We start from the raw sequence: 15,036 nt of genomic DNA, 5'->3' as shown, positions 1-15,036 counted from the left end.
ATGAGGGTGGGGCAAGAGAAGTGCTCAGGGTGCAAATTTAGGGAGGCACTCGCTCTTAGGGGCATGCAACCTGCTTCCAGCCCTGCACCCTGATCACACAGGTGCTGTTCACACTGTGGATCCTTCTGTTTACAGTGACTCTCCCCCCACCCCCTGAATATTCATTGGAAAGACTGATGCTGAAGTTGAAGCTCCAATACTTTGGCCACCTGATGCCAAGAGCTGACTCATTGGAAAAGACTCTGATGCTGAGAAAGACTGAAGGCAGGAGGAGAAGGGGACAACAGAGGACGAGATGGTTAGATAGCATCACTGACTCTATGGATGTGAATTTGAGCAAGATCCAGGAGACAGTGAAGGACAGGGAAGCCTGGCATGCAGTCCATGGGGTTGCAAAGAGTCAGACGTGACTTGGTGACTGAACAACAACCTCCCCGCCCCATCCTACTCCAAGGCTCAGTTCAGATATCAACTCCTCCTGGACGTCTCCTGCTCTCCACAGTCCTCCCCCTGCCTCCTCCCTAGTCCAAGGTGGTCCTCTGTGCTCAAACAGCATGGTGAAGACCGCACAACACAGTGGTTGCCAGAGCAGGCTTCGGCATCAGAGTCCTGCTGTGCTGTTTATTATCTGCGAACTACTCTCTGAGCCTGTTTTCATGCGTGTCAAATGTGGTACCAACTTCACAGGAGAGCTGTAAAGATTAAATGAGAAAAACGTTTGTAAAGTGATCACGAGTGATTGGCACAGGGAACTCAGTAAGTGTTCGTTATTATGACTTTGTTTATATTTCCTTCTAAAGCACTCCTATACTTAGAGATGTTTTCTAATTATTTTCCTGTCTTTGTCTTCATTATATCATAAGTTCCTTGGGGCAGGGAAGAGGAGTAGGAGGGAGAGACGAAGGAGGAAGAAGAACTTCCTGGATGACATTTAGCAGGAATGAAGGCTTATCTGTGACATAACTCAAGGAAAGAAATGACAAATCCTCTGGGAAAAGTTCTGGGCAGGAAATCTGGAGCCTTGGGCTTGAGTCACATGGTTCCAGGGATGGCACGGTGCCTGCCAGACTCACGTCCACTTTGAAGAAAGGCTGCCCAGACCACAAACCCGGTTGGGGCTCTGGTTTAGACCATATGGTCCCTCTGGCCTCTAGAGGTAGCAGATGGGGGCCAGCCCTGAGCCAAGGGTTACCATCTCATGTATTAGATGGTGACCTTTAAATAATAGCCCAGCACAGCCATCTGAGACAGGCCAGTTAGAGGCTCTCTTGAACCAAGGAACAGAAAGAAATTGTCAGGTGACAGAGGGAGGTGAGGTAGGGAGGTCAGGCTCCAGCGAAGCCCTGAGCGGAGATGAAGAGCAGGGACCAGCAGTAAGCAGCAGCCTGGCTGGAGGGAGGGAGGGGCAGGGCTGTGCAGAGACCGGGAGGCTGTGAGCAGTAAGTCCTAGAGTTGCCTCTGGTGTTTGGATGCCAGTCCTTGGGAGAAGCTCCTTTACATGTGAGCCAGAGGGGTCAGTTTACTGTTCCTGGCCACTTGATGAGTCTGACTCTACTTATCTTGGCAAGTCTCTGCTCCTCACTGGGCCTCAGTTGGCCTAGACCATCCTTAAGGTCCTCCCCAGATGGATGTTCCCTTTGAACATAACATGGAATGGTTTTTAGGTTGTGGGCCACTGAGTTCAGCATTAGTTAAGCATGCCCATGATACCCTAGGTCCCTAGAGAGCTTCAATTCAGTTCAGTCGCTCAGTTGTGTCTGACTCTTTGCGACCCCATGAACTGCAGCACGCCAGGCCTCCCTGTCCATCACCAACTCCCGGAGTCCACCCAAACCCATGTCCATTGTGTTGGTGATGCCATCCAACCATCTTATCCTCTGTCGTCCCCTTCTCCTCCTGCCCTCAATCTTTCCCAGCATCTTAGTGGCTGGTTAAGGAGCCTGGAGGAGGAACCCAGCACACACCTGGCTTTGAATCTGAAACTCTCCCTTCCGTTGCATCCTTTGTTGGATCACAGAAGAAGTGAAGAATCAGGCTGGGTGTTTCTCCAGTGTCTTTTGGCTGCTGAATGCCCTACCTGTCCCCGGACACTTTCCTGGAGCTGTGTCAGCATTCAGAGGATTTCAGTGCCAGGTCTGCACCAAAGAAAGTACCACTCCAGGAAGAATTTGAACAAAGAAAGTTTCCTTTTTTGGTGTTAAGATTTCCTGCCTTCCAGCTGTTTGGCTTTCAGCCTGTGCCCTGCCTTCATCCCTCTCCTCTAACGACTATGTTGATAATAACACTTTCTTGCCTTTTTATGGGACTTTGTACTTTTCAGGGCCTTTTCATGCTTGTTATCTTATTTGATACAGAAACCCAGGGAGGATGGGCAAGAAGGAGGGATAGAAGGTAACACCTATCATTTCTCCCATGCCATCTATCCCCTTAAAACAATGTATTTTAAAAGAATTTAGAAAAATTATCCCTTCGTTCTTTTTAATTTTGTTTCTGCCATGCCACCCAGCTTGTGGGACCAGGGAGCAAACCCACGCCCCCTGCAGTGGAAGCTCGGAGTCCTAACCATTGGACTGCCCTTTCTGCTCTTTAACAAACAGATGGAAACGTTGAGATTGAACTTGATTTGCCCAAGATCACAGAGCAAATTAGTGGCTCACTGGGTTTAGGAGGTTTCCAATCATGGACCATACTTGAGTAGGACTTGCCCAACACCATCTTGCAAGATGCTACTGGCCATGGCAAGGTACCTCTGAGAAAAGTGGTGTTTTGGGCACGGCTGCTCCTTTGAGGCTTCCAGGAGTCATCCACAATCTTACATCTCCAGGCCCTGGAGAGACTTGACTACCCCCCGGTGGCCTGGATAGCAACAGGAACCCACGGAAGTAAAGGTAAGACATAAGGATTCAGTAACAGTTCCTCTGGTATCAGTCAGGATAAATGCCATTGGAAGAGTCTGTTTTCTTGTTTTGATTGCAGAGCACTTGCGGAAGGGTAAGACAGGAAACATTGAGAACTGCGGGTTTATCCCTCCATCATCTCCTCTGGAAAAGAGGATGCAGAGGGGATAGTTCCTACCCCTCCTCCCTTCCAAAACCCTCGTTGGTGGCCAGAGCACACCCTTCCCCGACCTGTCCGTGTTGGGCCCCCTACCAACCGTGCTCGTTTTCGATTCCCACCTCATCATTCCAGAGCCCATCCCTTCCAGCCACAGCATGGAGTCCAGTTATCTTAGGAGGCAGGCAGTAAGTTCTCCATCACACGGTTCTGATAGGGAAAGATGAGGAAGCAGAAGGAGCGTGAGACTTTCTCTGTGCTCTCTCAAGGGTCCCCTGTGCTCCTGCCCCAGTGCCCCAGCAGGGAGCTTAATGTGCTTGCCTGTGGCATCACCCAGCTCAACACTGGCAAACAGCACACCTGGGCAGTTAATCATGGCAGTCAGCTTAGTGGCAGGGCAATACCATGCCAGTCTGGGTGAGGACAAGAAAACAGAAAAGGTGCTTGGAATTCAAACAGAGGTAGTTTATTTCGGAGAACTGGTTGGCTTGAGGGAGCAAAAAGGTAAGGTGGAGAAGACTAGAGATTAGTGGCTGCAGGAAGCCTCTTCCACCCCCAGATCTGGAGGAGCAGCTGGAAGGCTGCTACCAGAGCCAGAAGTGCCACTGATGCTACCGGGTTGTTGCTTTTGAAGTGATGCTGCCGGCAGAACTGCCAGGGGTCACTGGAGCCTAGAGCCACCTCTCCAGTACCACTGATACTTTTGGAAATACTGAAGGCCTCTCAACCCATAATCAACAGCTGCTGCCAGAGTCTCCAGTGGATACAAAGAGAAAATGTTCACATCTCCTCCAGCCATCCCATCTCCAGCCATACAGTTGCCCACCTGTACTTCCCACTGACTGAATCTGACTGGAAGTCAGCTAGCAAGAGGAGACTGGGAAATGTAGTTTTCAGGGCCCTCCAGGGCCTGGCACTCTTCAGTACAAAGAAGAACATGAGAGTCTAGACCGGAGCTCAGAGCAAACAGGCAAATGACTGGCACAAATGCGATTGAAACTTACAACTAATTTCGGCACCTAAAGGGATACATGTACGGGACGTCGGTTGACTATCTCATTTCTCCATTTCCCCCTTTCCAACAGCCCCTGATTTCCTTTTCAGGATCCAAGTATTTCCAGGAAGCTGACTCTATCAGGGAAAAGGAGGGCTGAGCTGGTCAATCCTACTGGCCAGAATGACTGGTTCAGGGTGGTTGTATGAACTCAGCCTGTCCAATCACAGTGAATCTCAGGATTTTCTTCTCAGGAGGAAAGAGTATCCCTCAAGGCTAGGAGACTAATGTTTAGGTACATGTGGAACCCACATGCTTAGGGAGCTCTGGCATACTTGGTCAAGATCATGCACCTCAGGGTGCCAATTGCTGGTCACAAAAAAGACCAGTTTACAAGCATCGTGGAAAACTCTGGAAGGCAAATGAAGTTCTAGGAATCAGCTATTCTTCTCCTGGTCTCATCCTGGAACAGTGGCTTTACAATATGTTTTACTGTACCCTCAATAAGAAATAAATTTTATAGTACACATGTATTACTAACTGGATATATAACTGAAACCGAAGTTTCACAATAGTTTCCACAGCATTTACCCTTGCTATGTGTAATTAATTCAAATTTTCAATTCTATGCTATTCTTTTTTTTTTTATAAAGCTGGTTGCAAACTTCTAAGTGGGTTTATGATCTACTAATAAGCTAGGACCTGCAATTTGAAAAACATTGTCCTAGACTGTGCCATCATCAATTGCTGCAAAATTTGACTGTTAATTTTAAGCATCCTGCTACTGCTAAGTCACTTCAGTCGTGTCCGGCTCTGTGCGACCCCATAGACAGTAGCCCACCAGGCTCCGCCGTCCCTGGGATTCTCCAGGCAAGAACACTGGAGTGGGTTCCCATTTCCTTCTCCAATGCATGAAAGTGAAAGGTGAAAGTGAAGTCGCTCAGTCATGTCCAACTCTTCAAGACCCCATGGACTGCAGCCTACCAGGCTCCTCCGTCCATGGGATTTTCCAGGCAAGAGTACTGGAGTGGGGTGCCATAACCTTTACTAACTTTCCTGCCTCTGTACCCTTATTCTCTTTCTTTGCTCTGAAGAAAAGTACACAGTGCCCTAGCTCAGAGGCCAACCTCTCACCCACCTGTGCTGAGGACCCCAAAATCTTACCGCTGCAGATCTTTTCTCTCTCTTTCATTGTCAATTTCTGCCTGTCTACTAGAAAATACATAGTTTACAAAATTGCTCTGGAGTTTGCCTTCTTAAAACTAAAACAAAGTGAAAGTGAAGTCGCTCAGTCGTGTCCGACTCATTGCGACCCCATGGACTGCAGCTTACCAGGCTCCTCTGTCCATGGGATTTTTCCAGGCAAGAGTACTGGAGTGGGGTGCCACTTCCTTCTCCAGGAGATCTTCCCGACCCAGGGATTGAACCTGGATCTCCCTCATTGTAGGCAGACCCTTTACTGTCTAAGCCACCAGGGAAGATAAAACAAACCAACAAATAAAAACTCCCCTTGACCCCATTTCAACTTCTACTTCCTTGAGTAAAAGCAGAGTAGATGTGGTTGAATGGGACATGAAACAAAAGGGTGGCCTAGAGGTGAATTCAGTAGAAGGGGTAAGGACCGTGCCAGGATGGCAAGCGGCGGGTGTTCCAGGGAGAAAGGCATCATAATTTCTCTAAGCGTACAGAAATCAGAAGTGGATTCCAACCCCAGAACTGCCTTCCTTAATTTCTTCTTTGGACACTTCTGCTTCCTGCTTCCCAAATCTTTGCTGTTGGAGCTTGGACTCTGGAATCAGGGAAGCTCAGGTTCAACCCCAGCTGTGCTGTTTTGAACTGGGTAACCAGGAATAAGGCACATCTGCTCTTTAAGTTTCCTCATCTGTGAAATTAGTCTAAGATCTATCTTATTGAGTGGGATAAAGATTAAATGAAATCAATATAGGTTAGCTCCTTTAACTTCCCTGGTGGCTCAGATGGTAAAGTGTCTGCCTACAATGCAGGAGACCTGGGTTCGATCCCTGGGTCGGGAAGATCCCCTGGAGAAGGAGATGGCAACCCACTCCAGTACTCTTGTCTGAAAAATCCCATAGACAGAGGAGCCTGGTAGGCTACAGTCCATGGGGTTGCAAAGAGTTGGACACAACTGAGAGACTTCACTCACTTATCTCCTCTTATCATCAAGGCTTTCCCGGATCATTATGCAAAACCTCACTCCCCCACTAATAATCATTACCCTTGTGACCACTTGTTGAGCAATCCCTCTGTGCCAGGTGATACGCTAGGGACCATACAAACAAGGTTTCCCTGCCATGAAGGATTCCCTGGCACCTTCTCATTGTAGAGATTTCTCTTTTTGATCATTTAATTAACATTTTTAGAGTGAATACCATGCACCAAGGAGTGGGCTGGCTTACTTGCATTCATTCATTCTAGCAAATGTTAATTAAACACCTATTATTGTGTCTGGAACTTACTAGGTGTTGGCAATACTAAGATGAACTTGGCTCTGAACCCTGAAGGGTTCACAATCTAGTTGCACAGTAAGTGCTATGTCATGAGGATATTTTATGAGATGTTCTTTCCTTCTAGTTTCTTGGTCTATGCAACCCTATCTTTGGCTCCAGACCCTTGGCTGACTGTTTCTGATTGTGTTTTTCTGGCTTGATCTTGGAGCCCTACCTTCAGGACACACCTTTGGGTTCTCAGCTCCCCTCGTGGCCATCAGGATTAAGATTAAATTTTTTTGTTCCCTGTCTTTCCCTTCCTGGGATCCCTTTCCAGAGGAAAGATACTTAACAGATGTCCAGAAGACAGGAAAATTGCTGGTCTGGCTCTAACCCCATCACACTTTGAATACTTCTGTCTTAATTCACTCCATCTCCTAATTGCTAAACCCAGCTGACTTTTTGTCCCTTTGCTATTTTTTGCCCCTTTCTCTCTTTTTGGTACCATATATTATTCACTATCCTTTGCATCTTTCACTTCTACAGCTCAGAGGGGTTACAGAATCTGTTCAAATTTTAAGAAGTCGAGTTGAGACTTGAACCTAGATCTGACTGACTCCAAAGCAGACGCCATAGCCAATACTCCGTGCTTTCTTCCCAAACAGACCGGCAGTGTGATCTGACCTGTCCAATATGTAGTCATTAACTACATAGTTTTTCAAATTTAAATTAAAATAAAATGAAGCAAAAAATTCAGTTGCTCGGTTGTATTCATTGTCTTCAAGGGCTGAACTGCCACATGCAGCTGATGGTTACACAGATATAAAACACCTCCATCCCTGCAGAAAGTTCCCCTGGATAGTGTTGGTTTAGATAAACAGCAGGACAGCATTGGATTAGATGGTGTTCTGTCCTCAGCCCCTTCTCTTTACCCCTTCCCCTCTTATTTATTCTCAAGGAGTGGGCAGCCCTTGTTTGGTCTGCCCAGCTCTCTACTCCCGCTTTTCCTCCCTACTTGCTATCACACCATATTTGCAGCCTTACAGTGGCTACAACATATTTACACGTGACCCTGTGCCCCACAATGATGTTGATTGGTTCAGGGGTAAACATCTGGCTAAAACTAGTCCAAGCAACAGCTCTTTCTCCCAGGAAGTTGAAACTGAGCCTAAAATCTAATCACCTGACTGATCTCTTAAATGGAGGTGCCCTGGGATCCAGGCGTGACCACATTTTCTTTGATTTGGATTGGTAAAACTGGTCTTCAGGGAGATAAATAACAAAACAACTATACATAATGGGGAGGGTTGGATCTTGGAGCTCAAAGGACGTCAGGCTTCTATGTCCTTCTCTTTCTCTGAGATCTGCCTTCCTCTGTGATGCCTTTGTGCTCAGGCAGGCTCTTCCTGTAAAGCAGAAGTGGTAGCCACCCACAGATCTTTATGACTCAAGACCTACAGAAGAAAAGTCTTGTCTTTCTATATTCTACATCTTTAGGAAGGCTTTGCTTAGCTTGGTTTGAGTCAAGTGCTCAGCTGTTCAGAAACTGCGATCTGTCTTAACAAGGGCTCCTAGAAAACAAAACCCGAAGAAGGGATTAAGTGCTAAAGCTTTATAAGGGATGCACAATGCTAGGGCAGTGAGGATGAGGGGATAGGGAAGCAGGAAAAGATGGTAAGCAATGCAAGGAAATATTTCTTGCTACTTCTTCACAATGAACTGTAAAGAGACACATCTAGTCTCTGGACAGGTCTACCCACTTGGACGTGCAGAAAGCCTTCAGACTGTTTGTATAGAGAAACTATACCTTCAAACAGTCCATCAGAGGAAGGGAGGGAGAGTAAATTGTTCCTCCATTCATCATAGTTGGCCCTGAAGTGAAAGTCGCTTAGCAGTGTCTGACTCTTTACAACCGCATGAACTATACAGTCCATGGAATTCTCCAGGCCAGAATACTGGAGTGGGTAGTTGTTCCCTTCTGCAGGGGATCTTCCCAACCCAGGGATCAAACCCAGCTCGCTCGTATTGCAGGTGGATTCTTTACCAGCTGAGCCACCAGGTAAGCCTATATATAGTTGGCCCCATGGGCAGTTAAATCTCTGGTACAGGTTATATCTCCTGTACATCACCGACCCCTTCAGCAGCTGCTTAGGAAGCCAGATCTCTTGCTCTGCGAGGTGGTGGGTCCTCAGGGTCTGGAAAGTGCGAGAGAAGCCAGACTATCCATGCTTGCAACTAGTTGGCTTCAGCCAGTGGAACTGTGAGCCTCACTCAGAGCTGGTCAGCCATGTCTGTGGTTGAGGTGGACCAAGCATCTAATGGTCTGGGAGGCAAATGATGCAGAGAGACTCTGAGGAGGCCCTGGGCCAAGGTGTGGGGCTCATGATGATTGGTCAGGGTGGGTCACACACTTACCCCTACAGCTGATGGGATACAGAGGAGATGCTGTGAGCTCCTCCTCCCTCCCCTCCTGTCAGTTCAGATCCTCAGAAAACAGACCTCAAGACAGGGTTAAATGCAAGAAATTCAATACGGAAAACACCTGTGAGAGACAATGGTGGGGGGTGGCTAGACCTGAAAGAGACTGGGAGAGGACCACCCAACAGTGAGCCAGGTCTGACCCTAAGTGAAGAAAAGAGAAGGCAGGAGTTCTAGGTGGAAGCACCTTAGACTGCAGTGCAGCTTCAAGGAAAGTTTGTGAGGTCACTGAGCAGTCCTTGAGGCAAAGTCATCCATCAGAAGAGCGTCACTTATCCTAGGCAGATGCCTGTCCAAAAATCCCTGCTGTGCTCAGTCAGTGGCCAGCTTGTGGGAAGTGAGGCCTGGGGGTGAAGGGCAATGGATCTCAGAGTGTAGCATGGATTTCAGAGCTCAGCAGCTGGGCTGCAAGTACAGTGTCATTACCATTGGAAAGGGCAAGGCTACTGAGCAGGCAAGACAAGTGTCCATCCCAGAGCTCACAATGTCCCACTTGCCACGCTCTGGAGAAGTCCAGAAATCTTCATCTGGAGACTGCCCTACTCCCAGGGGTGAAGCCGGGGGTCATACCACACACCTTCACTCCTCTTGCTCCTCACCTCTGCAACAGCAGACCAACAATCAAGCGCTTCAGTCCTCCGTCGGCAACGTCACCTCTGCATTTCTATCTTCCTCCCTCCCTCCATTCTCACTGCTACTGATGTGCTCAGGCTCCTGTTAGATCTCGTCCTATGTGGAAGTCTCCAACTGGTCATTCTGCAACCCCACTCCATCTTGTTATCTCTGCCAGATAGCCATTTTGTGTGTTTGTTTTGGTAGCACTGAGTTTTCATTGCTGAGCGCAGGCTTTCTCTAGTTGCGGTGAGCCAGGGTGACTCTTGGCTACAGCGCATGGGCTTCTCATTGCGACGGCTTCTCTCTTTGCAGAGCACAGGCTCTAGGTGCCAGGAATTCGGAAGTTGCAGCACATGAGTTTAGTTGCTCCACAGCATGTGGAATCCCTGCAGCAGGGATCAAACCCGCATCCCCAGCATTGGCAGGCAGATTCCTATCCACAGGCATAACTAAGGAACCCCCATGTAGTGGTTAAACAGTTTTGACCATGTCATTCCCATTTGCAAAAACTTCAATCACTGGGAATGTAAAATGGTACAGCTGCTGTGGAAAACAGTATCGTGGTCTCTCAAAAAATTAAACATAGAATTATCATCTGATCCAGCAATTTCACTTCTGGGTATGTACCCCAAAGAGTTGAAAGCTGGAACTCAAACAGATATTTGTACACCAATGTTCACAGCAGCATTATTCGCCATACTAAAAAGACAGAAACAGCTCAAATTCCATTGCCGGATGAATTTTAAGCAAAATATGCTATATACACACAATGGAGTACTATATTCAGCCATAACTAGAGATGAAAGTTTGCCTGAAAGGATGTTCGACAGGAGGGCCCGGTCCTCCTGAGGTCTCTCAGGGGTTCAGGTCCACATCTTTAAGTGGTGTGGGCAGGAACAGCATTCAGGGGCAGAATGGCAGGGCCTGAGACCAGGGGCGCTCTTGGCCTGATGGCTGCTGGTTCTGAAGGTGTCCTTGCCCTGATGCCTTCACGTTGGGCTGCTGAGGGGAGCAAAGGAAACTGAGAGGTGAGTCATAGCGCAAGGCCCTAGTGGAAAGGCCCTTGTCCCCTGTGTGCCTTTGCACCTTCCTCAAGCATGTGTGTTTTCTCTACCCTCTTCTTCCTCTCTCCAAAAAAGAAAGGAATGAAAGTTTGGGGATGTGCTATATGACATGGATGAAACTTGAACACATTATGCTAAGTGAAACATGCCAGACACAAAAGGGTAAATTTTGTATCGGGTTGGCCAAAAAGTTCGTTTCGTTTTCTCTGTAACATCTTGTGGAAAAGCCTGAACGAATTTGTTGGCCAGTCCAATATAATTCCACTTATATGATATACTTGGAATAATCAAATTCAAAAAGAGAAAAGAGAACAGGGGTTCCTAGGAGCCGAGGGTGGGGTGGATGGGGAGTTACTGTTTAATGGGCACAGAGTTTCAGCATGGGATGACGAAAAAATTCTGGAGACAAACAGTGGTGACGGTTGCACAATGATGTGAATGTACTTATTGCCAATAAACTGTACTCTTGAAAGTGATTAAAATGGTAAAAGTAATAAAAACAATAAGACTTCCACCACTAAGTCTCCTTAGCAGAAAATAAAACCCAAGAGCCTTAATCTGACCAAAATGTATTTTTCCAGATGCTTTTTCCCTTTTCATCATCTTCTATATTTCCTCCATCAACCCCCTGCTTCCTATACGTGATCTAGTGGCCACCTATACATGGCATGCTCTTTCCATAATTCTACACATTTTTAAAATGTCACATCCTCACAAATCTTTCCTGAATTCTTCCCATCGTTTCATGCTAAGTGGAAGTAATATCTTCCTTTTTGAACTCCCACAACATGTGAATTATATCTTTCTTTAGCACTTACTGGTCTTCTTTGATATCAAAGATGCCATACAATGAGATAGAGGCGTGTAGCTTAAGGTATTCTAGAGAGGTCCCTCTATAGTTTTAACACTTTAGGGAATCTACCATCATCTCAGAACTGGGCCTGTCTTACCATCTCAGAAGCCAGGTTTTAATAGCAAGCACAGAATGGAACCATCTCCCAGGAGGGCTCTTATATTCTCTCAGTTCACAAAAATGGATAGTTACATACTCCAGGATCTAGTAGATTAATTTACAATGAAAAATGCAATTATCAAGAGAACTGGGATCCTCTAGGTGGTAGATCACTAAATTCTGTCCCAGAGGCAGGACACTTGCTGGGTGAGCACAGAATCACACCAGGAAGGCATATTGATCTTAAGAAGCATTTCTTAGCTGAGGCACCCAGAGATAATTCACCCACTGTAGGGATGACATGGACAAGAAAATCTTAATGCCCAGGTCAGTCTAACTGAGACAGGGCTTAGAGGGACAACATTAATGCTCGTTTCTGCCTTGTTTTCAGTTGTCATGTCTGATTAAGCCCTTTAGTTCACAGAATCTCTCTCCAAATAGGATACAGACTATCGTTTGACAGAATAGTCTCCAAATACGGTACAGAATGGTTGGCTGACAAGATTGATTAGGTTTCTATTAAATTACGATCATATCTGCCTTGAGATTCCTCTCATATGAACTGGATCAGCGTTTATTTTTGATCATGTTTGTAGATAAGCTCTTGGCTTACCCGACTGTGTGCATGTGATATGTGCGTGTGCTCAGTCATGTCCCACTGTTTGCGCCCCGTGTACTGTAGCCCGCCAGGTTCCTCTACCATTTCCCAGGCAAGAATACTGGAGCGGTTGCCATTTACTCCTCCAGGGGATCTTTCAGACTCCAGGATCGAGCCTAAGTCTCTTGAATCTCCTGCAATGGCAGGTGGATTCTTACCGCTGAGTCACCTGGGTTTCAGAGCTGTCTGCCAGTTTAGGCTAGCTACATTATGCTGCAATAATGAACAACTAAAACAATCTCAGTAGCTTATTAACAAAGATTTATTTCTTTACTCACATTACATGTCGTGTGTGTCAACTGGGGCTCTGCACATCTTCATTCTGGGACCAAACCTGGAAAAGTAGCCCTATTTGGAACGTGATCCTCTCATGACTGAGAAAAAAAATATGGTGGAATCATGAGATGGCTAATACATTTCTGCTCAGAAGTGGATCAAGCTATTTCTACTCACATTTCATTGACCAAAACAAAGTCAAGCTTGAGGACATTAGGGTGAGAAGTACAACCTTCTAGGGACAGGCCAGATAGGGAGGGTTTTGTTTATTTGTTTACTGGCTGTGCTGGGTCTTCGTGGCTGCACAAGGGCTTTCTTTAGTTGTGGCAAGCAGGGGCTACTCTCTAGTTGCGGTTTACCAGCTTCTCATTGTGGTGGCTTCTCTTGTGAAGCATGGGCTCTAGAGCACGGGCTCATGAGTTGCGGCTTAGTTGCTTTGGGGCATGTGGGATCTTCCCGGATCAGGGATGGAATCCATGTCCCCTGCATTAACAGGCAGATTCTCAACTGCTGGAGCACCAGTGAAGTCCCTGAGGGAGAATTTTAGCAAAGGAGGGGCAGAGAATATTGATAATCACAGTCTACAGCAAGGACTAATACTCAGGCTATATGTATTAGTGTGACTGTTACCAGTTATAAATATTAACTGTTAAAATACTGAAATACTTTCGTGCTAGTTGGTAAACAGCTGCAGTTCCAAGTCTCCTGACAACTCCTCCACTGGGACCTACTACCCACAAACTGGCAACTGAAAGCTTAACATCAAGCATAGACGGTATCTCCAGGACCCTTCCTGGACTTCACACCTGGTAGATCAGCGCTTGAACACTTGCTGTTGTTTAATGTTTACTATCATCCTTGGATAATTTCTTCTACTATGTAAATTTTTATTAGTTTAATTCTGAGGGCAACCTGATTTCCATGCTCCCAGAGGGAAATTGACTACAGCCCCTATATACCGTCAGTGTTTGCTTAGTCACTAAGTTGTGTGCAACTCTTTGTGACCCCATGGACTGTGGTCCACCAGGCTCCTCTGTCCATGGGATTTCCCAGGCAACAATACTGGAGTGGGTGGCCATGCCCTCTCCCAGGGGATCTTCCCCACCCAGGGATCAAACCCATGACTCCTGCACAGGCAGGCAGATTCTTTACTGCTGAGCCACTAGGGAAGCCCATCTACTGTCAATACTTAAATATAATAATGATAACTAGTAATACTAATTTGTGTTGTCCCCTGCAAATTTTTACTTCCCTTTCATAAGCACAGTATATGTAAAAATTGCTCAATATTTGTAAAAAGACTTACCTAGCTTTTCCCCATTAGCCAAGCTTATTTATCTCAACATACTATTTCTTGAGTCTGTTTTTAATTTTTATGCCATTTCTCATGTCTGAAAATATCATTATCACTACTTTGAAATACTTTTGCAAAGCACTCTCCCTTAAACTGTTTCATTCAATATCCCTGACACTCCGAGGTAGGAATTAAGATCACTTTACAGATGAAGAAATCAACAAGACTTAGTGAACTCAAGTATCTTGTAACTAGTTAGGTTTTATTTATTCATCAAATATTTATTGAGTGCATTAAATGAGATTTATTTAGGCTGGATTTGAAAACAATTTCCCTGAATTCAAGTCAAGGGTTTAATTCCACTATTCTCAACAACGTTATCACTAGGGTCATAAACTCAAAGGAAGGAAATAATAATAGTGTATTGATTTTATTGTTGAGGAGCCCCGCAAAACAAGTCTCAGAAAAGTCATTTGTAAACTTCAAGGTAACCACCAGCAAAAGCAGTCTTATTTGTGCTTGCAACCTAGTGCACACTGTTTCATTGTGGATGATTCTACTCAATATATATTTGATGTATTTATATACAGATTTGGGGACTATTCAAACTGAGTTTCGCCACTATCTGCGGAGCCTTCATTAAGTTACTTAACATTTTGGCGCTTAATCACCAGTAAAATAGAAATACTGCTAATGCCTTCGGACTAAGTAGTTGTGGAGATTAAAGCGGTAAAGTATGAATACGAATGGTGGTTGCAGTTCAGTTTCCAATTGTTTTTAAAGAAGTTTTAATTCTGCCTTCAAGTGACAAAAACAATGTGCATATAGACGTAAAGTTACAAGGTGACCATTCTAGGGAAAGTGCTGTTCTTTATTTTGAAGTATATCTTTACAGTTTTAAATCCCCTTTTACGGTACTGGCAGCTGTCTTCTTTAACGGCGCACTTAATCTGGCATTCCCCATGCCGCCCTCCATCCTCCAGCTGTTACCTCCTAAATTTAAAAAAAAAAAAAAAAAACCCCACGAAAACCTATCTATTCCCCTAAAACTCAAAAGCGTGCGTACCATAGCAGAGGTCCACAAAAGCTGAATACGCTGTCTAGGACCCCGTTAGCAGAGGTCCACAAAAGCTGAATACGCTGTCTAGGACCCCGTTAGCAGAGGTCCACAAAAGCTGAATACGCTGTCTAGGACCCCGCTAGA

Source organism: Bos taurus, chromosome 3 (assembly GCF_002263795.3).
Source record: "Bos taurus isolate L1 Dominette 01449 registration number 42190680 breed Hereford chromosome 3, ARS-UCD2.0, whole genome shotgun sequence".
NCBI classification, from domain to species: domain Eukaryota; kingdom Metazoa; phylum Chordata; class Mammalia; order Artiodactyla; family Bovidae; genus Bos; species Bos taurus.
The sequence above is the reverse complement of the archived record's forward strand: the minus strand, read 5'-3'. Positions refer to the sequence as shown.